This window comes from Lepidochelys kempii, chromosome 19 (assembly GCF_965140285.1).
Source record: "Lepidochelys kempii isolate rLepKem1 chromosome 19, rLepKem1.hap1, whole genome shotgun sequence".
NCBI classification, from domain to species: Eukaryota; Metazoa; Chordata; order Testudines; family Cheloniidae; genus Lepidochelys; species Lepidochelys kempii.
The window spans coordinates 521,865-548,979 of record NC_136398.1 but is presented as its reverse complement, the minus strand read 5'-3'; the positions used below and the strand labels follow the sequence as shown (position 1 = coordinate 548,979).

The 27,115-nt window shown below is 41.4% G+C and overlaps 1 long non-coding RNA gene across 1 annotated transcript in view; it reads right to left on the bottom strand.

Moving 5' to 3' along the window:
• Positions 1-23,321, bottom strand: part of LOC144929550 (uncharacterized) — a 220,922-nt gene extending 197,601 nt beyond the window's left edge. The window contains exons 1-2 of the long non-coding RNA XR_013634828.1: positions 23,288-23,321; positions 6,849-6,969 (exon numbers count right to left, since the gene is read on the bottom strand). This is a non-coding gene — a long non-coding RNA (uncharacterized LOC144929550). The remainder of the gene's footprint in view (positions 1-6,848; positions 6,970-23,287) is intronic.
• Positions 23,322-27,115: the final 3,794 nt, after the last annotated feature.

The following is a 27,115-nucleotide window of genomic DNA, read 5'->3' as shown; positions in this document are numbered from 1 at the left end:
CATCCAGATCAAAACCTCCAACTCAGGTTTAAGGGTGCTTTAAACCCAGGCTAGTTGAGGGTACAGTCTGGAGCCCAGGGTTTGCTTCATCATGGCAACTTACCTACGCTGCAGAGAGAACGCAGGCTAGCCAGGCCCAGATGTTCTTACTCCTTCAGTCCTATCCCACAGTTCCCACCTGGGCTGTACTTTCTTTTCTAACTCCTCTCTTTCTCCACACTGCATTGTAACCCATGTTTGCCAGCTCCATTCCTGCTGCACTTCCACAGCATTTGAACAGAGATGCCTTCTGTGTGTGCAGTATAAGGGCCTGAACAGAACAGAGCCACACATGGGAGCAGACCAGTTTGGAAAGCTTGAGCTAACACCAAACAGGGATGCTGGGAGTCCTGTGAGTAGGTTATGAGCTCAGTTTACATCTGTTGATTGGTCACTGCCACCTTGAATAACATCCTTTCGGGGGTTTCCTTTCAAAAAGGTGCCCCTTCCAGCAATGACATCGATACTGGAATCCATCTGGAAGAGGCAGTATTTCCTGAAGTGATGTAAAAATACGGGGGACCCCAGGCCTCTTCTGGAGTCCAGGACCTGGACTAGCTGTATTTACTTGGCTTTGGGGAGGGGAAACTATTCACAGGTGACAGAGGGAAGTCAGGCATTTTGATACTTAACCATCTTTACTTTCGAACAGTAAAATGACCAAGGCGATCTCTTGTATAAGATGGCTTCACAGAATTCATGTGTCTTTGTGTAATTAATGTACCAATACATTAGATAACTAGATTATAGTCCACTATCCAGAATGCATTATGAACTCTAGTAACTTATGTAATCCTAGCCATTTTATCTCCGTTAACCTCTTGGGTGTTTCTTTGTACAACTGATCGGTATTATTACGTTTTCATTTCATCCGAGTCTCTTTGAGCTGACATTGTGGTTTCTGAACTAGCAATATAAAATGTTGTCATGTGTGCAATGGAATTCACCCTCCTTCATTGACCCTTTGTCATGCAAGGATAAATTAAACTAAAAATGTCTAATCACAAGTCAACAGGCAACACAATGTGCAATACACATCAACTATCTATGATATCTAAGTGATATCTATCAATTTAGTATCTAAGCAATATCTATAGCTACAGATATAAAAATATATTCCACAAGACAACTATATATCTCCCAATATCCCATGAAAAACAGTTAACTTATAATTAAAGTTAGTGCAATGAATAATATAAGCCATATATAAAATATATAACAAGAACATTGCCATTAAAATCCTGAAACTTTAATAAACATAGTTTCCATTAATTGTCACTTTTTTAGGTTCTGGAGTTGCCATATGATGAGGAGGACATATTTATTTATTATTTCTTTGGATTTACACAATATAAAGATCCAGTGTCATATGATGCTTGAATTCTGCAGAAAGGTTTCAAAGGGACACAGTGGAGAAGTGTTACACCCAAATCTTATTGGCTGCTTGCCCCTTCTAACATCTCCTGGATCAAGAGACACCGTGTCCTACTGGAACAGGAAACTGATACTGAAGGGTGCCCAAATAACCAATCAGGACTGGGATCAGCTGCCATAATCATGTATTATTATTCATGTATGATTGTGATCCCTGCAAAGTGTATGACAAAGCACAGTAACTTAGCACTACATCTATTTAAAAAATAAACTTATAGAAAAATGTCCCTGAAAGTCCAGACACCACAGAATAAGAAGCAGCCTTTATCTTGGCTTGATTCATAATGAAATGTGCTAAAATGATGGATGAGATTTTGTTTCTATGTTCTCCTCCTTGTAGCATTAACCAAATTGACTTTCAGGATCCAAACTGCCATGTCAAGATAGGTTGCAACTGATACAAGAGGATGGAGATTTTGTATTTAGTGGGAAATTTACAAACCATTTCAATTTTTCAATTCAGTTTTGTTTCTTCACTGTTCAAATTATTCTCTCTGCTTCAATGAATAGAATAAGTGATGTTTGCAAGTGGCCCTTTGATGTGGAGTGACTGACCACTGGGGATGTGTCCACAGGAATATGTAGTAAGACTTGCGTAGTGGATGTTATTCCCAGTTAGACATGGGCCATGTAATTTTTTAAAAATAAAAATGCACCAGTCTAAGTGCTCTTGTGTCACATTTATATCAAACAACAATTTTACAAGCTGGTTTCATGCCAGCAAAAGATTTCAACACTCTTCCCCTAAATCAGAAAAAAAAAAAAAAGAAAAAAAAAGAAATCCTGTCAGGTTCTCATCAGGCAAAAAGCAGTGTAAACAGACAGACCTTGCACTATGCTTAAAAATTCAACAAACTTAAGTCCTGAGTGATCAGAAGAGGGAGTGAATCCTAGCGCTGAGTGCCCTTCATGGAAAACACCTGCCTCCAATGCTCTCACATTCAAATCTGGTGTCTGTTAGCTCAAGCACTTCTGCAGGAGAAATCACACAACAAGAAAGGCAGGGGGTTCTCTGACATACACCCAAATGTCTCAGGACTTTAAAGACAAAAAACAACACCTGGCTACAAACTGGAAGCCAATTCTGGCTCTAGATCTCAGGCATCAAACACGATACCTCCTGCAAGAAGTACGACTAAGCATGAGATCTGTCAAATTCTGAGCGGTGTGCCATTTTGGATGCAATTCCATGCATATTACTTCACAGTAACCTATATATCTAAGGTACTCAGACAGCCCCCAGAGCAGAATATTTTAGCAAAACTTTAATGGATTTATACTCACAACACTCCATGTGGGGCAGGGAAGTACTACTTCCCATTTTCCATGTGAGAAACTGAGGCACACAGAGGCTAAATGATTTGCCCCATAGGAAGTTTATGGTGGAATAGGGACTTGAACCCAGGTCTCCCAAGTCAAGGTTACTGCCATAACCACAGAGCTCGCCTGCAGGTGACAAAGCTTTGGACAAAGCTGTAGGGACAGGGGCTGCTCATTTTGCCAAAGAAAGGAAAATGGATTTTTTGGCCATGGCTGCTTCTTGATACTTGAAATGGAGTTGAGATCCAACAGGATCCCCCTCACCCTTAAATTATCACAGCTCTTAACATGCACTGTGTGTCTTTAAATATACTCTAAAGTGAGGAAGATAGCCTAACCTAAAAAAAGTACAGAAAGCTGCCTAACCACTCTCAGACCTATCCTACTTCTTGTATCCCCCTGGGTCTGGGTTACCTTATAAAATGTAAATGACACAAGGATGCACAGAGAACATCTTATAGCCTGGCCTCTTATACATCAAATTGTTTTGCATACTGTACATTGTTCCTTTTGTGATCAGATTATGGGACTGACTGCCAGTCATTTTATACACACATTGTACAAGGTGTTAGGTACAATGATAACAGGTTTAGCAGTTTATGCATTTTCTAATTTCTGTGCACAGCAGATTCTCCCCTGAGGGGATATCAGAACACATGTTCTAAGCACTTAGGGCCAATTTATACAGCCAGTTACACCTGTACAAGTCCACGAAAGGTGGTGTTTGCTTCCTGTTAGGTAGGATTGCAAGGATGAAAGAATGTGAAGGCAGAATTTGATTTGACCCTGATGTTTATAGCAGACAGCTTCTGACTTCTTGTAACCTATTTCTCACCACTGTTCAAAGAAATCATCATTGTGCACCACTGTTATTTTAATATTGACAGTGTGAAAGAGTGACTAGAATTTGACATTCAATTTTATTTTAATATACATAAGATGTACACTAGTGTTTGGTTTCAGAGGAACAGCCGTGTTAGTCTGTATTCGCAAAAAGAAAAGGAGTACTTGTGGCACCTTAGAGACTAACCAATTTATTTGAGCATGAGCTTTCGTGAGCTACAGCTCACTTCATCAGATGTTTACCAGATGTTTATCAGATGCCAAACACTAGTGTTTGGCATCCTTGTTCAGATTTTCTTAATGCTGTACTTTCAAGACTTTAGCTTAAGGCATGCAGACTTTTAAGCAGAATTGTGCTGAACAGAGACATAAAACCTGCTTTTTGGAAAATAATCAGCATGAAGAAAAATTCAGAACATCTTTACACACAAGCAGGGCAAAGGAATTCACTGTATATCACAAATTCCACCCTTAAATTTGTGTAGATCTGGCTGTGGGTGGGGTTTCTACATTTTATCGCAAAAAGTTAGCCATTGCGTATGTTATTACATGGACCTCTGCTTTGGAGTTTGTGTGCTCCTCTCATTCCTAATCCTTGCTACCAGTTCAGCACTGGCTTCCAAATAATTTCTTTAATGGCCATGGCATAATAAATAGAGCTGGGCAAAACTTTTTCCACTAACATTTTAAATAAATTTGCTGGAGCTATGCCTGCATTCCCAAGAAATTCACTTTGCATGAACATCTGAAAAATTGAGTTTCTATATGGCACAAATGTTCACGGAAAGCAAAAGTCTAAGTTGCAGTTTCAAGTATTTGCAGGAACCAACTTCTGAAGTTGCACATGCAAGAATTCATACTGAAGGGCCTATGTGCTCATCCAGTAAAGGCACAGAAATAATACCAGGTAATGCAGCTGTCCTATCATAACTAAACAATTCCACACAAATTTGTACTTTTATCCTCAAGGTTGAAATATTTACTGCATACATTTGGTTGATGATTTTGAGGAAATCATGATCTGCTCACAGATATGACGCTCCGGAATAGAGGTAAGATTCTTTTAATAATTATTAGTTGTGAAGTATTTGCTCAGCTCCAAAAGTATCTGATTGACAGTAAATGGAGAACAATCATTTTTGGCTAGAACCGCAGTGTTCAAACCATTCAACCAACATATAAATAACCAGGAAACACAATTTGTGTAATAACTGCCCCTAGTTTTACATGCTGTTTGTGACAAAATACACCAAGCTCTGCAATATGGGACTATTATGGATTTGTGTAAGCAATTTCCATTCTGTTTCATTACACATGCAGTTCTGAAACTGTTGAAGAAGACAGAGAATATTTTAACTTACAGCATGCCAGTAACCTGTGATTCATTACACTTAGATTAATAATTAAATATTTTAAATAAATCCATGTTATATCTATCACAGATTTTTTAACAAACTGCATACATGGAAGAGTGTAATCTATTCATTGGTTTATGAGCCCAGAGTCCTCCAGGGAGTCTCACAAATTCACATCTCTCTGAGAAATAGATTTTGCCTGTGTGTCTCAGTGAGTGTATCTTTGTGAGTTAGCTGAAAGATGTATAGTGATTTATGTGAACAGCCAGTTCCCTCATGGCTATATTTCTGAAGAACCTCAAGAGTAATTCCAGCAAAGACCAAAAGTCTTGATCCACGTGTTCCCGGTGGAAGCCTATGTCTAACTAAAGAGTTTTGCTAAAATAGACTATTCTTGTTGAAACACAAGCTGCTATAAGAAATGGAATAAATAAAGCTTTAAACTTTTGAGTTCATATTTGCAAGATTATTCCCCGATACCTGAATACATTCACTTTATGAGAGATGAGGAGGATCTGAAAAGACCCAGTGTTTCAAGAGATTATGGAATAAACATATATGTGACAGACCTGAGTGCAGGTCACCCTTGTAATCCTTATTTGGGGTGAAGTACAGGGGATTTTTCTTCCTCTCCCCCCCCCTTTTTTTTTTTTTTAGCTTCTAGGAATTTGAAAATCTGTAATACATTTTTTCAACATGCAGGTATATTCACTCTCAACTAAATTGAAGGCCCAATCAGCATACATAAACTCTATCCCCTAAGCAGTCTGCACTGGTTTATACAGAGATTAGGATTGCTCTGAATTACACATGTAATCAGGGCATTTCACACAGCAAATTGTGGTCATTTTGACAACTATACAGCAAGCTTAATTTCAGGCCCAAATATATATGATATTCAGAGATACAATGCGGTAATTTAACATTTAAAAGGGGAGGATGTAGTATAAATTAGCTGAAAAATCATGACACTTACAAACCTGTTCTAAAGGTGTATTGTTCCCTTTCCCTCTGTAAAAAACAGGTTCTATTAAGATTGAATTAACCACGAAAGAAGAATTCCACAGGCGGCCAATTCAGACTGAACATCTATTTTAAACTTGGTCAAAAGGGCTTTAAGAAAGAAAAAGAAAAACCCAGAGAGACTATGTGCAGAGGAATACAATTTACATTTAAATTCAAATACTTACAAAAGTGCACACAGAAATCAAGTCACTTTTAACATGCACTATGTAGAATGGCTGCCCACACTGCTTTAAACCAGCCTTCCCAAAGGAAATCAAATATTCAAATTCATGCTCATCATTCTTTCAGAGACAGTCCATATACATTCCACACTGTGGCAAATCAATGCTCCAGAACTTTGGTAGTATTTCCTGATGTGCCAAAGTGCTCCACAGAAGTGAACCCACGTGCGGCTTTGCCCCATGCACTGCATGTCACAACATGTAATCACTAGGTCACAAATGGAATATTGGCCAGACAGCAGCACTTACGTCCTTTTCTCTGAGAAAAAGAACAGGGAAATATTCTTAAGTAATAAATATCGTAACACCACAGATGATTAGCTGGAGTTCACAACCCTCCCCCCACCTCAGGTTGTCCTGTTTAAAAATAAATAAATAAATCCAACACCTCTTTGTCCATGGATCTTTGTTTCTATGCTCATTTCCTCTAAATACATCTTGTGTGCCTACACTATACTCTTTTTTGAATAAAGACAATCTCTGTTCAGATCTTCACTAACTTCAAGCAGCTTGACCATCACTTGAAGTGAAAATGTCGCAGTGGAGAGATACTAGCACAAAGCCCACGCACCACAGAAGTCCCATTTTAACCCTACAAGGTCAGACTTACGTGGTGCATAGGCCTTATACTGACCATCTGCACAGGTGTGGATTTCACCTTCAGGAGACAGTGACTTCCAGAACAGTAAATTGGTCCCAGAGACTCCCTGCACAGAAAGAGATCCAACGCCCTGGTGAGAGTGCAAAAGATTTCTGGTAAGAAATGTTCACGACAAGGTTTTATCTTTAGCAAAGGTGACACTGTCATCAACAACACTTTTCACATTAAAAACTCAGTGTGTTTTCATTAATTTTTGATAGAGCCTTTAGTCTATTACACCACTTCTTTTCAACCCAAAAAACAAATCTGCCAGGAAGCATAAAAAGTGAACTCACTCTATAATGTATGCTTGTTATGTTGGAGGCAGTGGGTTTTCTCATGCATTGATTGATAACAGTGTTGTGGTTTTAGTCAGATCTTGATGGCTTTGCACTTGGTCATTTTGTCCCTCCAGAAAAAAAGGGTACTTTAAAAACCTCCCTTCCCGATAGTTTGGCAGCTGACCTTTATGTGGCTAAGTTTGTACCCTGAGAACATTGTTAGCTTTTTGTATTCCTATAAAATGTACAAGGACCATAACTGGAATCATCTGATTTCTTCAAATTGTAGCTTCCAAATTATGATTTGTTAAAGCACTGTACAGATAAGCTCTTTATTCTCACCTAGATCATTGATAAGAGAGGAAATGGCCTCTTAAAAGTGTCACTGCTTTTTAAAGCAGATAGAATTAATAAGGTTGACAAAAGAAAAAAGAAAATTGAGCATTATGAGGGTAATAACTTAGAAAGTGTCAGATTCAGAATAATTGAATTCAATGACATTTAATGCTATGGAAAACAATAGCAGCAGCCCTGCCGCCCATCTGATTCATGTCTAGTTCATGTTTAACAAAACAAGGCTAAGGGTCAGGCAGTCGTGAGTCCCATAAATAACCTGTTAATGGGATTTCCAAACAAGCTGTCCTCAAAATGGTTTTTCGTCTCACAGAAAGAATATTAAAATGCAAATGGATTCGGGCTGTGTCCTCATAAACAACCGTGTTCATTTAACCTCTGACCTCACCATTTAACTGCCCATTCCAGCAATTTGTATGGTGTTAGCCACAGCACGTCGCTCCAAAGTGCTAACTTTGAGGAGAGTGCACTAAATGAAGGGGTTACAATCTACGATGCTCAGTTAATCATGTCAGGCTGATTTTATAGACATAATACTGTCCCTTTAAAGCTTCCCCCTTACAGCATCCCTCTTCCATTATCCCTTACTTAGTTGATGACATTTTTTAGCTAAGGGGGAAAAAAACCCGAACAAGTGCCAAGAAAGGTATTTTTGAAACAAATTATTTACTGCATAGCTCTATGAGCTGGCTGAAATGGGAAGAAGACAAGGCAGTTTAGCACAGGCCACTAAATGATGTCATTCTACTCTCTCAGACTCCTTTCTGGCTGGTCAATGAGTCTTTTCTGCCATTTCTCACCTCATCTCCTCCTGCTGGTGGCAAGGATAACTTACTTGCAGCACTTAGCTATTGACAGTATCACTGCTTTTCATAGCTCTGTACTGCTCAATCCAGCTTCCCCTGCCACTTTGATACCACAGCCTCCTTAATGAAATGACCCAGCCTCTCACCTGCAATATTCTCAGACACATAACATCTTAGAAATAATGCAGCCCCTTTTATTACATTACTATGAAAAGACCAGCTGCCCACCACAAATACATAAAAATCAGCCTTTTGTACAAGCTCACCCCAATCTTTTCCCTCAACTGCCTCTTATCCTTTATAGTACTCTGAGATAGTTCTTTAAAGGGATAATGAGTGCATTCTATGCCGGAGTGCTCTGTCTCCTCAAACTGACTTGACTCAACGTTAAATTAAAGCAGCAACAAGTGAAATACCTGGTAATTGCTTCCAGTCATGAGTAGCAATAAAAAAGAAACTAAAACACATGCATACACAAAACCAAATTAATTTGTAACAAGAAGTTTGTTCTTAGCTGTCTGGCTTTTGTGTACGGTTCAGCTGTTTGAAAATTGTATGTTGTTAGCAAGGATACAGTAATTAGACTGCTGGTGGCGTAAAGCTTGCCTTATACCAAGGTCTGCCATCAAGATTTGTCATGCAACTCAGAGCCAAAGGGGGGAAGCAATTTGAACAATATTGCTAGGGAAGGAACAGTCATTCTGGGGGTTTCTGACTTTGGGCCATGGCTGCACTCTCAACTGGGAGTGCTATTCCACACCAACTAAAGAATTTATGCATTCTCCCAATGTGTAAATTCCTCCCTGGGACCAGCCTTTTGGGACAGGAATCCGGGCACTGGTTACTTCAGTTATCACAATTCTTTAATTCAGCTCACACTGACTAGAAATAACTCCACTTCAGGATTTAGGCCCCAAAAGCCTATTTTCGTGCAGCTTGGCTCAGTTGGTGTAGGGAAAGGCCAAATGATGCCATCTGTCCTGCCAGTGCCAGCAAAGGGCCTGCCCTGTGCATTTGTCTCTGTCACCAAGATCAGGAAACAGTTTTATATCAAATCCAGAAATTCATGAACAAAACAATGAGGTAAATTTAAATCAACTTTAATTATCATTAACCTCTGAAGAAAACACGTGCTCATTCTCTACACCTCCACTTCTCTCTGAGGAATGGTGACAGAGGGAACATAAAGATACTGCAAGGCCTGAAACAAACCCCATTTTTTGGACTCTGGCAGCGTTCAAGCTTTTTTTCCATTTTTTCTTCTTTAAAAACCTGAGGCATAAACCACGTTTTCAGGAGGATCCCCTCATGCTTGGCCTGCTGCTGGACTCTCCCCCAAATTCAAGGGATTCCAGCCACTCCAAATCTCTACTTTCATCCACCTATTCTATTCTACACCTTTTAACAGACTCCAGTCCTCTGGGGATTGCACTGAGAAACACCAGGCTTGATCTGCCCCTTCGGAAAGTTGATTCTATTTCAACTTCAGATTATAAATATTTTTTAGAAAACATGAAAGCTATGACTGAAAGACAGAGATTCCATCAACTAACTCCAGGCTTCTTCAACAAAATAGAAAAATGAGTTCTATACCATTCTCTGTAACACCCTACATTAAGCATAATAAGGCGCCTGCATGAAATGAGCAAAAATTAAAACTATGTACATTAGATTGCTCTGACTAAAACACAGGTATCAAAATAAAGTATTATTTGAGTTTGGTATTTAGCTGACACTTTGTTTTAAATGAGCTATTGTATGAGAGTTCACAGTGATTGAGAAGAGGAATTTTCATCTTCATATGCATTTACTGCAGTTTAGCTTTTGCTTGGCTCACATTTTCCAAGCTCTCTTCCCTGTCATGTATGTTTAGCGCTTAATATCCATCACGCTATTTGTACTTTATCCCAAAATTAATGCCACAGGAGGCAAAAATGGGGAGAGGTGAAGGAATCAAGAAGTGACACAATCCCTCCCTGACATACCCCACCAAAGTTGAACTCCACAGCTTCCTGGTTCACAGACTTCTGGGCACAGCACATCACAGTTCGAGAAGGGCCCACCCCCAAATATAGGTGCCAAGAAAACCCCTGCAGTCTGGGAGACCAGCATGGAGCACAGAAACCAGCAGAAGACTGTACAAGGCTGTCTGTGTAACTAGCTTGGTACAGGAGGAAAGGTCTGGCAAACAGGTAACCCTGCTGTGACAGGCTGTCTGTGGACACAGGCCGACAGTGCAGGTCAGCACAAGGGAAAGATGGAGCAGCAGACTATGCTGCAGAACGGAAAGGATGATAGGAGTGTTTTGTTTGGTGTACAATACACTGGGCACTGCTCCAAGCGTAGGGTAACAAAGTCACAAAGTCAGGAGAAGGTGAAGGAGACAGAGGGACACATTGTTAGAAGGATCGTCTCTCCTTTGAGGGAACAATCTGCACCCATCAGATTGTGCGGACACTGAAATATCCCAGAAAGGGAGCCCCTTTGAGTGGCAGGAACAGACTACAGGGTAGAAAGAGATGAGTGAGGCGCGTATGTGCTGTCTGTAACTGTTAAAATTTCATGTGCTTCACGAACATTAGGAAAGCACCAGACACACAATTCACCACCAAAGGTAGGTGAGGGTTAGACAATGCAGTGATAAAAACACCAGAGCCTTTTCTACATTACAGCTTCTAACATTGCTAACACCCGTTGAGGTGAAGCAGTGGAGAATTATAGCTCTGAAATTTGTCAGTATATATGCAGCCCATGTGAAGGAGCTATGCTTATAAACCTCTGGTTCAAAGCATGTTAGGCAGAGCTCAAGAAAAATTACGGAAGCAAAATGGGAACATTGTCTCATTTGCTCCAATCCCATGTGATCTTGGTTTTTGTTAGCTTCCAGCAGTTCTTTATCCCAAGGCACAAATAAACAGACTCAAATCCATCAAATGGCCAAAAAGCATTTCCAGAGCTTGGGATCTCCCATGCTTGAGGTGCATAAAACTTTATAGCTCCCCGGCCAAAGTTTGTTACAGCTGATAGACACACAACCTTTTACCCAGTATCTGATGTTTCCACCCAACACCCCCATTTCAAATTTCCTCCTCTTTCTCCTTTCCGTATTCTTCCTTCTTCAGCCCCAGCCCCTTTCTGTCTCTTATATCATCCTCTCTCTTTTCCCATCAACTTGTTCTTATAGTCCCCCTCAGTCCTCCTTTTTGCTTTTCTCCCTCTCTCCTTATCTTACATTTTTATTTTTCTAGCTAAAACCTAAAAATATGAGGGGCAAGGGAGAATTTTTGCAAATAATCATATAAAGCAACTGTTATACCTTTATACCTAGAAAAAACACCCTACTATTTTACATATCTTATTCTCATAACACATTTTAGAGAGATTATGTTAAATGACTAGAATTTTTCTATGATTGAACACTTTGTGCTATTAAGAAAATTCTTTTTTCATTGAACAGAAAAATAATAGTGAATTCACTGTTCTGCAGATCCAGCTTTGGTTAAATAATTCAAATACCATGAAAGAACGTCAATAAAAAAAATCAGAAAAGTTTTATCTGCATTTTAATCTAAGTTTCATTTACCTTTTTAAACATGTTTGAATGAGAGAAAAAGGCAGAACAGGCACAAAAGTGTAAAGGGAACCAAATAAATTAATATTTTGGCAAATCAAGAAGAAATTTTTAAAAAATCAAGTGGAGTCCTTATTAAAAATAACATTTCTATACACAGGAAAATAGAAACATGAGAAATTTCGCTAACTCTAGAATATTCAAGTTTTGGGCTTCCCTGAGATGTCTAAAGGGAATGAACTTTTGGGTTTTATTAGGTCTTTGTTGATTTCTAATTATTAATTTGATCCTCCCTTTCAGATAATGAAGGACTATCAAATCCAAAATAATGTCAGCTTATTGGCAATTTGTCCTAATAGTAATAGGAATTTTTGCATGACCTTTAGACAGAGAATAGGTCTTAATACCTTTTTGGGATGAAAAAGGGAAGATTCTTTTCAAAATCAGAGCTGATAGCTTTACTGGGATCTCAAAAGCTCCTCAAGTTCAAAGGGAAAACCTGATATTTTACAAGCAGTGTGTGTTGCTTTGGGCTTTTAGTCCTCTGCATTATTTCTTACCACGCTGCTTTTAATCAAAGATCGGGGGGGGGGGGGGAATGTTTCATACAATTGTGATGATGCTGAGTTTTCTGATCTGCTAAATTTAGTGACAAAAATGTTTCAGTTGAGATTGGTGTAACTGGATAGGATGATGAGTTATCTAAGTCATTACTATAAGAATCTGAATCACTTTGAATCAAACTTGGTGATTTATAGCCTAAATACAGAAGATTTCATATACTACAAATGCAAGCCTTAAGCGAAAATTATTTTCAGTCAATATGATGCTTTAAATCCCCCCCCTCCCCCGATATCTGGAGGACTTGGGTGGCTGACAATCTTTGAGAAATTTATGTTATTATGATATTGCTGAAATGATAAATCATGTGTTCAGCCAGGAATCTTGTTTCAGCACATTTATTAGATGATGCAAATCATTCAAAATAAAAATTGATTTAAAAAAAAACAGAGAAAAGTTTCACTTGCTTGGTTTAGATCAGACAATACACTAGTTTTTCTTTACAACAGACTATTGTGCAAGGCTCGGACAGAAACTTGCTCAAGAGTGTTCATGCCTGCTATAAGAGCCCCAACTGCTGCTGCAGCATCCACATAGGATGCAGAAAGAGGACTTCCTCAACACAGAGCTGAAATGCTGTTCCACTCATTTCTCATTAATGCCTCAAACTTACTCCAGCACATTCTCCTCTCGATACTGCAATGTGTGGCTTTTATCATCAATCCTGACTTTTGCTGAATTCCATAAAGATGAACAGAGAGAGAGACTCTACACTTCCTATGCTTTTGCTTTTTGTTCACTGATTCTTCAAGTGTGGAATTAGCATACCAAGATCTAGAGGAAATTCACAGACTAAAATGGCAGCATCAGTAATTTGTTTATCCAACGGAGGAATAGTGTGGCCTGTAATTATAACTTAATTAGGAAACACTGAGTCTTGACTTTAAAATGCTGGTGTTCAGGAACAGCTATGGAATGTAAAGTGAATTTTGGTTCCAAACAGTTCTTTAGGTTTTTCTATGTATCCTTGTGAGTTACTGGTCTGTATATGATGGCAATATTTCTGTTATATTTATTGCGTTGCTGCAAGAGCCTAAATAAATGAAACTGACAATCAGGTTTAAAAATTGACTTTATAAACAAGAATAAGGTCTGTGCTATAGAACAGGCAGTACCTGGAACAGCCATATAAATAAAGCCTGTGAGCAAATCTAAGAAAAGCAGAATCCCCATGGAACCACAGAAGTGAATGGGAAGTCCCATGGGAATCCTGAAACAGTCTAGAAAGGGTAAAGCTTAGCCTGGTGCAGAGACACACAAAGGTGCCCAGAACTTGCAAGAACTCATGTGCAGTAGTGCCCACTAGCAAAGTGTGTTAGAGGGGCCAAGAAGGTGATAAGGACGTGAGATTTATATTGATGAAAACTAAGTAGCATTAATACATGGCAAAAGTGGCATAGAAAGAGCTGTGGCTCCTACTCTAGCCCATAATCCCCAAGACTGGGCTCTGGGCAGGAAGTAGATTCATCCAGATACTTCATGTTTAGGAAGGGAATGTTTTCACAAAGACCAACTTCAGTCCTGAATCTCTTTTACAAAGGCCCAGTAACCTCTGACAGTTCAATGACTCTGCTGGCACTCTTGATGTATTTAAGCCTTAAATTTACTTAGCCCCAGGATTGGTTTATTCAAATCCAACACCTTAAAAGTTAGAACCAAGCCCCAGAGAAGTCAGAGATGGAAACTTTTTCTGTAATGTGCTGAAAGCAGAGTCATTAATGCTGTGATTGGTCTAATCCGGAGCATTTGTTGCTGCTAATTATTACGGACAAGCCTCTTTATTGAACCACATCCTCTTATCGACATTAGGATGCATGAGCCGAAGCTGTTGTTTTAAACGCACTCATTAACCACACAAATCAGCCCTGTTGACAGAGCGCTTTTGAATTAAGCCTCAGACTGTAGTCATTGGACAAGGAGCAATTTATAATGCCATTAGCAACACTTGCGAAGGTTACAGGCTTCAAAAATTGTTCAGCCGTAATTATTCTTAATGGATACAAGGAATAAACTGACGCAGGACAGCTTTTTCATTAGCTTTCAATCAAGGCTGATGGCTTTGAGAAATGTACAGTAAGTGCGTTTTGGGGAGAAATGATGATGTTACAGCACCTTTCATTGGAAAATGCGCTCAGTACAGAATTTAACTTTTAATAACCTTAATTTGACATGATTAAAAAAATCTGAATTTGCCTTGAAGATCTTGTAATAAATTGTTATGGCTGCAGTTTAACCCTTTCTCAAACATTCCCTAAGGATGCTGAGAAATCTTCAGCTACCTCAAGTCAATGGAAGGAGAATTCAACCATTCATTTACATGCACCCAGACAATTACTACAGATTTTACAGCAAAAAAAGACTCTTTGAGAAAAGGGGAGGGGATTGTATCTAGCCAAGAAATACAAGCACCATACTCCCAAGATACTCAACAAGCACCATGAACTATCTTCCCCCAGTAGGATCTGCAGCTTTGCACTTGGGCTAAGTCGGGGGAATAGAGACACATAGGTGGAAGAAGACACTGTCTTCTTCTCTCTTCTGGTTGCATGGAATGGTCTGCTGAGAGCTGATGAAGATCTCTTAATATACATGAATATCTCCAATAACTCAGTGGGCTTTCTCCCTGAATTATGGGATCCAACCACTTGATCCAACCACTTCATAAATGATCTGGAGGATGGTGTGGATTGCACTCTCAGCAAATTTGCGTATGATACTAAACTGGGAGGAGTGGTAGATACGCTGGAGGGCAGGGATAGGATACAGAGGGACCTAGACAAATTGGAGGATTGGGCCAAAAGAAATCTGATGAGGTTCAATAAGGATAAGTGCAGGGTCCTGCACTTAGGACGGAAGAACCCAATGCACAGCTACAGACTAGGGACCGAATGGCTAGGCAGCAGTTCTGCGGAAAAGGACCTAGGGGTGACAGTGGACGAGAAGCTGGATATGAGTCAGCAGTGTGCCCTTGTTGCCAAGAAGGCCAATGGCATTTTGGGATGTATAAGTAGGGGCATAGCGAGCAGATTGAGGGACGTGATTGTCCCCCTCTATTCGACATTGGTGAGGCCTCATCTGGAGTACTGTGTCCAGTTTTGGGCCCCACACTACAAGAAGGATGTGGATAAATTGGAAAGAGTCCAGAGAAGGGCAACAAAAATGATTAGGGGTCTGGAACACATGACTTATGAGGAGAGGCTGAGGGAACTGGGATTGTTTAGTCTGCGGAAGAGAAGAATGAGGGGGGATTTGATAGCTGCTTTCAACTACCTGAGAGGTGGTTCCAGAGAGGATGGTTCTAGACTATTCTCAGTGGTGGAAGAGGACAGGACAAGGAGTAATGGTCTCAAGTTGCAGTGGGGGAGGTTTAGGTTGGATATTAGGAAAAACTTTTTCACTAGGAGGGTGGTGAAACACTGGAATGCGTTGCCTAGGGAGGTGGTGGAATCTCCTTCCTTAGGAAGTTTTTAAGGTCAGGCTTGACAAAGCCCTGGCTGGGATGATTTAATTGGGGATGGGTCCTGCTTTTGAGCAGGGGGTTGGACTAGATGACCTCCTGAGGTCCCTTCCAACCCTGATATTCTATGATAGCTCCCTACACTGATAGAGCCTTAGTAAGAGTTGGGAATATGCCTCAGCAGAATAAAAATAATGGTTGTTATATTTGGTGCTTATACCATATCCTTTCCTCAGAAGACCACAAAGCAATTTGTAAAGGAAGGCAAAGACTAGTCGTACCTATTTTACAGATAGGAATATTGTGTCAAAGAGAGATCAATGGCCTTCTCAAGACTACATGAGTCAATAGCAGAGTACTAAATAGAACCTAGGTTTTCTGATTACCAGTTCCCTTTTCTCACCACTGGACAAGACTTCCACAATCGCCCTGTCTAGAACGACTTTAAATAGGTTTATTTTGTTTTAACTGCATTTCTGAGATTATGTCATACATAGAATCCAAAGTGATTAAAGTGATTGGAAACAACACTGCCAGTAGCATATCTTCCTCGTACAGTGAAACGTGAAAAACAAATCAGCAAACATAGCAACTGATCAATTCAGTCCTTTTTCCTTACTAGCTGAGCACATATTTTATAAAAGTTTAAGAGTTCCTATTCTACACACACACAAATGTCACTGATTTTAATGAATAACCACTGTACTTCATAGATTTAAAACTACTCACAATGCACAAGAACCAGGAGACTGGCACAGGGGCCATGGTAAAGGATATGTTCTGCCCTGGGAGATCTCAGTTTCATCATTAGACTTGGCTTCTCACTGCTGGGTCCTTCCGGGGCTGGGGCTGGGGCTGCCAACAAGGCAACAGGCTGCGGGTGACAAGCCTTGCTTTGATCAAGTGGAATGAGTTACTGCAGTGCAAAGAGCAACAACAGTGAATTCTGGAGGAAGCCATAGTCAGCACGTCTGACTGAAGATTATGCAGTAGGGACCAAGTGGGGTCTTGCAGGCTCAGAGAGCAGATTTGTGGGGAGATCCAAATGGCATTTAAAAGACAGACTGTCCATCAACAATGTATCATTTTGATTAAGCTGCATCCACCTCTGCAGATACAGCATGTGAAATAATGAAGAGATCATTCTGCTGAATCCATACTCTGCCTACCCAGATAATTATAATATATCAATAAGCTTCTTGCCATTGCAGCTCCACTAACCAACACTGGGCAGTAGAAAAGTTAAGTAAGTTGTAAAATGGAAATCAATGTACTGAACATTAATGTGCTGCAAAGAAACTGATTTTGAAATCTGTAGTCAGAAAGGATATCAGTAAGATTTACTCTCAGAAAAAACACCACCACAAAATTAACTTAGTAATGTTTGACTCATGTCAGCCAAACCAAGGAATTCAAATTCAGGCCTGACACTCTGAAGATAACTTAACATGAGCACACCTCTCCAGGCATGCACATGGATGGACTCTCTCTTCTCACCCTTCAACCTCACAGATAAGGAGACACTGCTAGTCTGGGTTTCAAATCTGAATTTTCCAGGATAGGTCTACTTTAAGTGAATTTGTCAGAAGCAAATCCTTTATATACTGGATGTTGTGGTAGTAACATCCCTCCACAGCTGCCAGTCACAGCCCTCTATGGGTCAGCTCCTTTTCCTCTGCTAGGAGCATCTTCTCTTGGAAACCAGGGTTTTCCCAGAAGTGTTGAATCTTTAAGCCAGCACCTGAACTGCCAGATAATTTCCTAGAGAGAGGGAGAAGGCCTCTTAGCTACATCTAGTCCATTCCCCTGCAGCCAGGCCAGGATTCCTCTGTTCTTGAGCACTTACAATTACTCCAGCAATTGGGCTTCAGTCATTTGCCAAAGACACATGACCACAGCACAATTCATCTCCCCACCAATCCTTCCTTACATTTAGGCAATTCAAATAATAATAAAAAAAAGAGTTAATATGAATGAAATTAGGCAATGAGGCAGTTTCCTGTGTTCAGTCCATGCAGTATTTCTCACTGTTGTGCATATCAGATTACAGATCAGGCTGGAAATACAGTAGCAGCTCTGCTTTTTAAACAGTCTAATTTATAACATCAGCACCACTTTGCATGAGTGTGATTCACACAGAGCCCCAGAAAGGAGATGCTTTTGGAACATGCTGTGCAGAGAGCCGCTGAGAGGACAGAAAGTCTGACACAAACCTAATGAGAAGAAATGACCTGAGCCCAGCCACCGTGCTGCAGCTTTTATCAAGAGCCAGGAGATGCAGAGAGGTTGTGAAACCAGATTTGAAATGATTTCTCAAGTTCTGGGGATGCCAAACAATGAAAAAAACAAGGCAGGGTTGTCAAGGAGATTCTTTACAGCAAGGACACAAGAACCGTGCTGAGTTCAGATCCAGGTAACTTGCAGCAATAACGTTTCCAAATCATTCATTTTATTGCAAGTCACATGGTATTCTTCTTAAAGCCCCAGTTCCTGGAATCAAGAGATTACATCCTTGGCTTTCATATAAAAAAACATATCAAAACGAGAAACACCCTGAATCCCTCGCCCGCAGGGTTTCAGAGAAAAGCTTGGAAAGTGAGGCGAAGGCACCAGAAGGTAATAAGAGCCACCACCATTTTTTCTTAAACTTATAATTGCCAAGCCAGTCTCATGATTTTATAATTGCCAAGCCAGCCTTATGATTTTATAATTGCCAAGCCAGCCTCATGATTTTGGGGCCTGACATAATTTTAAAACTAATCTGGGGTCTGACTTGTAGTTTATGGATGCTTGGATTTGGCAATGCTGCTGCAATGTCCCATCACTGAAGATACCCAGCGAAATGGAGAAAATGGATATTTATAAGTGGCTACTTTTATTAACTGATCCTGTACACTGATGCCCAAGTACACATGCTGCCCTAGAAGGGCCATCTAAAGGAGAGGAGGTGGGCAGCTGAGATCATCTGCTTATATTAATTATAAATTAAATCTGTATTAAAGGGCAGTTGTTTTGGGTGACGAAATCTCAGAAGAAACCCCACTCAGAGGAAATAGTCCGTCTCCCCACCCCCACCCCCCGCATAGGATGCTGTTTACTGTGGCTTCCTACAAAGCTTCTTATAGTCACTGTCAGCTGTCCCACGGGAAGGCAATTACTACCATGGGGAGTGTGCAGTGGAGAGTGGCAAAGATGACACTAGTGTCCAGAGATCCAAGTGGCGATGAATGAGTAAGGGAGCTGGGCTTAGATTCTTATTGGGGAAAAGGAAATTACTTAGAATCTAACAACATGTGTTTTGCTAAGTACATAGGTAACAACACGTCTTATGAAATCAAAACTCCAATCTCAGATTCTCAGCAGCCCAAACTGCTCTCTGCCACCCCCTGACCCCCGGCCAGATCCCCTTCCTGCCTGTGTTTCATCAGCCTGTCCTCTCTGCCCCCAGATCACCTTTCCTCCTCTTCTCCAGGCAGCAGAGCCCTAACCAAGCTTCTCCTTATCTTGTTACACCCCCTTCCAATGCGACACACACTCCCTTGCTAACACCTCCCTGCATCACCCATTAGAGACAGATATGAATTTTAAAACCCTCCACTGAGTTTATCTTCAAATACTGGTTCCACCAGGCCCCTAAGCCCAGTCGCTCCTAAGTCAGAGGCTTGTAAGATCAGGTAATTATGTCCTATGCAATAAATACTGCCCTAAATCACATTTGTTTAGCATATTTTGCATGCTTCAGAGCCTTCCTAGGTTAGAAGCAGAACACTCTGAGTATATTAGGGGAAAACTATAAAGTATGTGAACACTGGCCATTGTGAAAGCTATAAATTTCCCAACTAACTAGAACAGAACAGAAAACTTTTTTTCAAACCCTCAAGCAGGATGCACCAAGTCTCATGTTGTGTGTTTCATACTTTGTACTTTTGTAGCCAACTGCACATCTTTGGCTCCGTGACTCTTGTTTAGAGACCGACCTTAAAATTACTGCTCCAGGATTCTATGTCAATGCAAGTTTACATCCAGTGCTGCCTCTGCTCAGATATCAGCACTCCCTGAGTAAATAATTCTGAATGAGTTCCATAACTGCTATAGCATCAGTAACCCTGGCACTTGGCAGGCCTTTTAAGCTGTCTAATAACTTCAGAAAAAAAGTGAAATGTTTGATTGGGAAAGATCAGGGCTGGCACCATTTTAAGGCTAGAACTAGAGCCAAACTTTCTGAGCGTGGAAGAATATATCACTAGAAGAGTGTTCCCATAAGTGAAGAGTAGGCTCTGGCATCCCCATCCTGCTCCTGGCCTCTCATTTGCAGGCTAATTACATCCTGGAATGGAACAGAACATGTAGCCTCCACAAAGGAAACAATCGATAAAGTGACCCCCTCAGCAATGCCCGCAGCAAAGAGGTGGATAATTCTGGTGAAACATTCCACTTTCTACCCAAAGGCATTAGGACAAATGTAAGCACCTGTCTAATACAATAAGATTCCTCTCATTACACAGGGGGCCTGAGTCTCACACTGGTGCACAGTGAGCACAACAGGGGTGTAAAACACTGGTAGTCGGAGCCAGTACCACTTTGCGTTGCCTTTGCACTAGTGTAAATGACAACAAAGTGTAAGGCAGGGAGAGTCAGTCCCTAAATTAGAAGCCAACATCCCATTTTGACAACAGTGAACCCAAAGTACAAGCTTCAATCAACACCAGGGACCTGAATCTGACCTGACTTTCCCTGAGAACACCTCCTTTGACTTCCGCAGAGTCACTTCTGTTTTACACCAGTGGGAGAGAAGGGTCAGGACCAAGATATCTATTTTCTTCTGACCTTGGGTACTCCACATGTGGATGGATGTAGGGGATTTAATTTGGGGTGAGAGCCTCTGACACACACTTTGCAAATATCTGTGCCAGGAAAGATGGCAACATGTTTTTGATATTAGCCCTTCTAGTGGCAAAGCAGCATATTGACTCCTTTAAATGTCTAATAGATAGAAGTTGGCCCAATAAAATACATTACCTCACCCCCTTGTCTCTCTAATAAATATTAGCACTTTTAGATAAAAAAATAAAATAAAAAAGCTTCTCTCTAAGCCATAAATAAAATTATTACCAGGGAAGCATACAAGGAAAATACTTTAAAATGAAGCCAGTTGCAAAAAGAAAGTCCTCCAATTCCATGCCCAGAAGAAACTCAGACTAATAAACACAGTCATGCTGAAAGTATCTGCCAAAACTGTCCTGATTTCATGGTGCACTGAGTGTCTGCCTGGATCGCACATGTATTTTCCTAAGTTTCAGAAAATCTCAGAAGTAATGAACAGCTACTGTTTACTTATCTTCATCAAAGTGTTCTCAAGCCAATACTCTTCAGTTACCCTCACGCTTGTGCCCAGATTTGGACTTTTTCTGATAAAGACCAATATCTGTGCAAATTATTAAGGCAGACTGGCAACAGCCAAGAGGGCACACAAGTGAGGCCTTCAGATGTATGATAAGGCAGGCAAAATAAATTTCCAGTCCACTAAGTCATCAAGTTTTCTGACAAGGAAAATTTAACTCTTGTAGATCTTATAGGACTAATTTCTTTTACGCAGTGAAGTGCGTCATAAATTGTTTAAACCATTGCAGGTTACACCAAGTGTACAGTGATTCCCAAGCAGCTTTCTCAGTTTTGCATTTCAAGGTGAGGAAATTTAGGTCCCCAAGGTGACAATTATTCAGATATCATACATAAAGTTCAGACAGCCTGCTCTATACTCTAAGTTCTGTGTCATGTGTGACATGGCTTCCCCATGCTTGTGGTTTTTTCCTGGGAAGTGCAAGTGAATAAGAAATTCATTATTTGCATAACCCTAAGCCTCGGAAATAAAATGATCAGACTTTGCCATACTGATCACATACAAGAGCATGCATTAGCTTTCTCCCCTGATGTCTTAACATAGACACCCCTCTGTCTTTTGCTAAGACTTGGCTGCATCTGTTATGTTGCTGTAACCTTCCCAAAATGCCACTGTAAAATGCCAAAGTCCAATGTTTGTCTCACACAGAATCCTCTCACCCCACACAGAGCACCTCCACACTTGGATCCTGCCTGGTTGAACCTGCCTGCCCCGCACCTGGCGCAGAGGGGCAGGGCCCCAGGGTGTTTCTGGGGCAGACCCAGGCCTTGTGCTGTGTCAGGGTCAACTGCAGCCTCACCACGGAGTCCATGTCCCCGGGATGGAGGATGGAGAAGCCGCAGGGTGATCTCCCACCTTTGTGCAGCCAGTGGCCTGTGCTCCCCACTGCCATGTTGGAGCCTCTGCATTTATTTATTGACAAATAAAACTTGCAGAACTTTGCAGATCTTTAAAATACTGTGCACTGAATTTTTAATTTTTTGGGCCAGAATTTTTAATTTTTTGGCACAGAATACCCTCAGGAGTACCTTATTAGGTCATAAAGAGGAGTTCCCCATCTCCATGCCCTAAATCCACAAGGAATTTTCCTCAAGCCATAAATCTGCCTCTGCATCAATGCACATGTGTAAATTAGGCCTTTATTTCAATAAATCATTTATAGAGTCCACAGCTTGAGTCAGGGCTGGAATATTGCACAGAAACCTCACTGCACAACCCAGAATGGGACCCCGAGGGTATATATTCTGAGCTGGGCTATCATATTTATACCTGTTTAATTACCATCCATGTGACCACTCACCGCTACACACTGCACTCTGGTAGATAAAAACCAACTATGCACAATATGAATCTGAACTTGAACCTGACTAAGTGAAGAGATTGACTATAAAAGAGCTGTGGCAATACCTCATCCTGCAGTAACTGTTGGTACCAGCAGCAGCAGAAAAACCCCAGAACAAAAGCACCGGTGAAAATATTGCATCCATCCCAACCATTGAAATTTGGAAATCTTAAAAACCAAGTAAGAGTTTCAATGGATTTGACTCTTCTACAGCCCCGTGTTACAAGTCATCCTGAAAATCAGTTTTCTATACAAAAAATTATATGCTAATTAACTCCCTGGTCTATCTAATGAGTTTAGCATGTTTCAGCTTCCCTGAAAATACTGATTTATTTTGTAGCTGCTTTAAGTTTCAGCTCAAGAAAATAAGGGTCCAACTCATCTCTCACACTGGTGTAAATTACAAACAGCTCCTTTGAAGTCAATAGAGTTATACTGCTGTGAAACTGAGAGGAAACTCAGAACCCAAATCTCTAGTTACAATTAAGATTCAGAATTTAAAGAACAACAAAATGCAGCTCAATAATAATTAGAGCCGAGGAGGCAAGGGAAAGCTCAAACAAATGCGTACTGTACCTCTCCGAAAGGTTCGTCCAGCTTCCTGCAAGTACATGGCATATCTGTTCTCACTTGAGAATCAGGCAAAAGGTTCTTCACAAGCTGTGAAGGACATCTGTTCTTCATTCATCTAGGGCTATTTCTGTATTTGTTTACACATTTAAAGAAGGGTAAAGCCTTCCAGGTAACGCTGCAAGTCAGATGCCAGCTGGAATCTCACTAGCACCTGCTAAAAATTTTGCCTTCCTCTTCTAAAATCCTGAATGTTTTGAAAGCACAAGTGACACTAAAACACTCGGGAAAATAAGATGACCACAGCTGTGTGCAGAGTGGATTACTAAGGCGTTCTACAGATAATCTGATGGGAAAACTAGGACCAACAGGGATGCTCTGCGTGGAGGAGGAAAGCTGGAGAGGTGCCTCAGTGGTGAAGGACATAAATATCTCTATAGCCCTTATGGCAATTAAGGAGTCACAGGCCATGAGTCCTGCACAAATAAGTGAACTAAGAGGTGAAGTGTCAGCCATAAATAGGACCAACACCACAGACATTTTGAGAGAGCAGTGCGGAGGGTCAGCAGTGTTGCAGGCAGGGAGAATGAGACGATGCTGGCTACTTTAGAGCCAAGACATATCATCTTGGCTCCTTGAAATAGAGGGCTTAGAGAACAGGGGCAGCACAGCAACCTTAGACTCACTGGGTCACAGCGGGTGCAATGGGTGAACACGCATTGGAGAAAAAGCCTCAGCCACTCCCTGACACCCTGATTCTCAACTGCTGGAAGTGCAAAGCCATCTGGGGCAGCAAGCAGCACCTAACAAGAGTGAAATTCCTCAGACACACAGAAAAAGGGCATGTTCCTTCAGAAGCAGAAAGATAGAGAGGGGGCAGGTGATAAGGTCACATAGGAAATCTGTGCCAGGGGCAGAACCCTACCTTCCTAACTATTATCCCCTGGACTGTGCTGCTCCCTGATCGTAGAGAAATACCTGGCCAAGCTGACTGGTAGATAGCTAGCATCACCATGAGAGACAGCATTATGGACCCTGGATCAAAATTTATGAACCAACTACCAATTCCATGTGGCCCCCATTCTGAAGTATCTGAGCATCTCACAAACATTAAATGCATTTACCCTCACAGCAACAGTGACAAAGGGCAGTTTATGATCCCATTTTACAGATGGGAAATGAGGCCCAGAGAGGCAAGCTGTGAGGGGGTAATTCCCAGCTTGAGGAGACATACTCACGCTAGCTCTGACTGAGCGAGTGACTACAAATAACGTAGTTGCAGTGGTGCAAGCAATGGGAAGGGCCAGCCGTCCTGAGTACATGATTGGTGTCCCTGAGTACATGCTTGGTGTCCCTCCGCCAGCTGCTCCTACTGCAATGGTCACACTATTTTCAGCTCGGTCAAAGCTAGCATGGATGTGTCTCCTGGAGCCGAGGGTATAATACCAAAGTCTATGGTAGAGCTGAAAACTGAATCCACTGCCTTCGCCAAAAGGCCACCCTTCCTCCCAAAGCCAAAGACTCCACAGCCATTGTGCTGAACATCAACAATGTCTTATAAACCCATCCCATGTGTTTCCCTTTTAAAATGTAAAAAACCTTCACATACCAAGAGAAATAACAAGAGAAAGAAAGGGAGCAGTGGGCAGGCTCTGATTCCAGAGTCCCGCAGGGTCAGGGACGCAGGTCTATCTCCCCTCAGGCTTGAGCTGACTGCCAGTCAGCAGCTACAAGCCCAGCGCCACTGCAGGTAAGAAGAGATGCACTGGGAGGACTTTAAACTCTGCATGTTTTACAATGGATCAGTTTGAAGTTCCTGGGACAGATGGCTGTGTAATTGTGATGTACTGGAAGATGCACAGTGCTCAACAGCCCCCGAATTTCTTCCTCCTGCAGGGTGTTAAGGATCAAATTAGTGTTTGTGCAATGGATTGCATTAGGGAATTTGTGGGAGTGCAGCATGGCTCAGGACCTGCTCTGCATTCCCTATTTCTTTATGCACCTAGATGTATGTCTCTGTATCTGCTTTTATATTTAGCAACCTTTAGAAAGGTGTTAACGCCATATTTAGAAGAAGCCAGGCTTCTGAAACCTGCGTGAAATACTCAAACAAGGGGACAAAGACAGGCTACTGCTGAACCTCACTAGGCCTCACCCTGGGACCATGCAAACAGTGCTGTCGTGGGGCAGCCACACAACAGCCATAGCAACAAAGCTGGACTTTCATTACAACAAGAAGGAGGGATGACAGTAGCAAGGGCCTCCTGGGGAAGCACAGGGAGCTGGAAGGAATGAGACTGGCATTATCTCTTGATGGAAGGAGGTGAAAAAGAAATTAAGGAAAACGAAACCCCCTCCCCCTCCTGGAGGTGATTCTGCCCAGATGTTATATGAACACCCAGATGAAGACACTTACCCATCACACAAGAACAGCTCATAAGCACACTATAATTCTAGGTCTGGGCAACATTCCTGATGTCCACAGACTAAAATCAGTAATTCCCCAATTTGCTCTTGTGCAGAATTTTACAACAGAACATCCTAGGACTGTTCATGAGTGACATTTTGCCCAGTAAAGCAATAAAGTGCAGATCTCCTCACCTCTGAGAAGAAACTACAAGATGTTTCACTTCCCTAGAAACAAGGTTGAGAATGTGATTTTTTTCCCCACCAAAAGTGAATTGTTCTTGTCACCACATTACAACTCGAGTCTGCAGAGAGGAAAATTTATACCATCAGCTGTAACGTCACCTTCTGATGCAGTAGAGCACACTGTGAATATGCAGTGAGGTGCATGGTGCATCACAATATGGCCCACAAAATGGAGTTAGCTGCATGCCATCCATCTCCTGCGTTCACGTAGTTGTTTGTTTCTCCACCTGATAGTGAAAGTAAGGCTATAACTATCCTCAGCTGGTGTCAGGAGTATTTAATAACTACCAGTGTCCTTGTATATGTTAGAAGTCTGTTATGCAAGCTGTCTGCGGTGTTGTTGTAGCCATGTTGATCCCAGGATATTAGAGAGACAAGGTGGGTGAGGTAATAGCTTTTAGTGGCCCAACCTCTGTTGATGGGAGAGAGAAGCTTTAGCGCTTACACAGAGCTCTTGTCTCACCAACAAAAGTTGGTCCACTACAAGATGTTACCTCACCCACCTTGTTTCTCCGTTATGCAACCTCGCAGTCTACTTGCTTTTTGGTAGGTTCACACAAGCAGAGTCCCCAGAATAACGATGCAAGCACAAGCTCAGTAAACAAAAGACTACATCTGTTATCTGAAGAGGATACAGAGGCAGCTCTGTTCCCACCTGGAGCAGCCACATCCCTTTGGGGCTCTCTATGGGTGTGTGCCAGGAAACATCCTCACCCAGCCAGCACAGTGATTCTGACAGCCCTTCCCACACCTGACATGCTCTCTGCAGCCTGGTCCTTAGCCCATCTGTGCACATCATCAGAGAGGGTGGAGTTTGTTGTGTTTCCCTATCTCATTATTTATGGAACACATGGCCAGAGGAATTCTGCGCTTGCTTTCTCCCCTGACTCAGATAGTTAATGATTCCCACAGACAGCGCACCTGGCAACTCCATGTTTGTGCTGCATCATATACCCAGTGCATCACAGTGTAGAGAGGGATTCCTTCCTGGGCCTGTTGCCAAAGACACACCATTAAATAGCCTCTTGTTACCAGCAACAGGTTTTGTTGGATTATTAGAACAATTATTGACAACTACATTATTAGCTTTTATGTTTTTAAACCTCCCTCTTCCGAGGGACTGTAAGGGTAATTACAGCCTTGTTGTCTCGCCAGCCTCAGTGACACTGGAGCTGAGGGTAA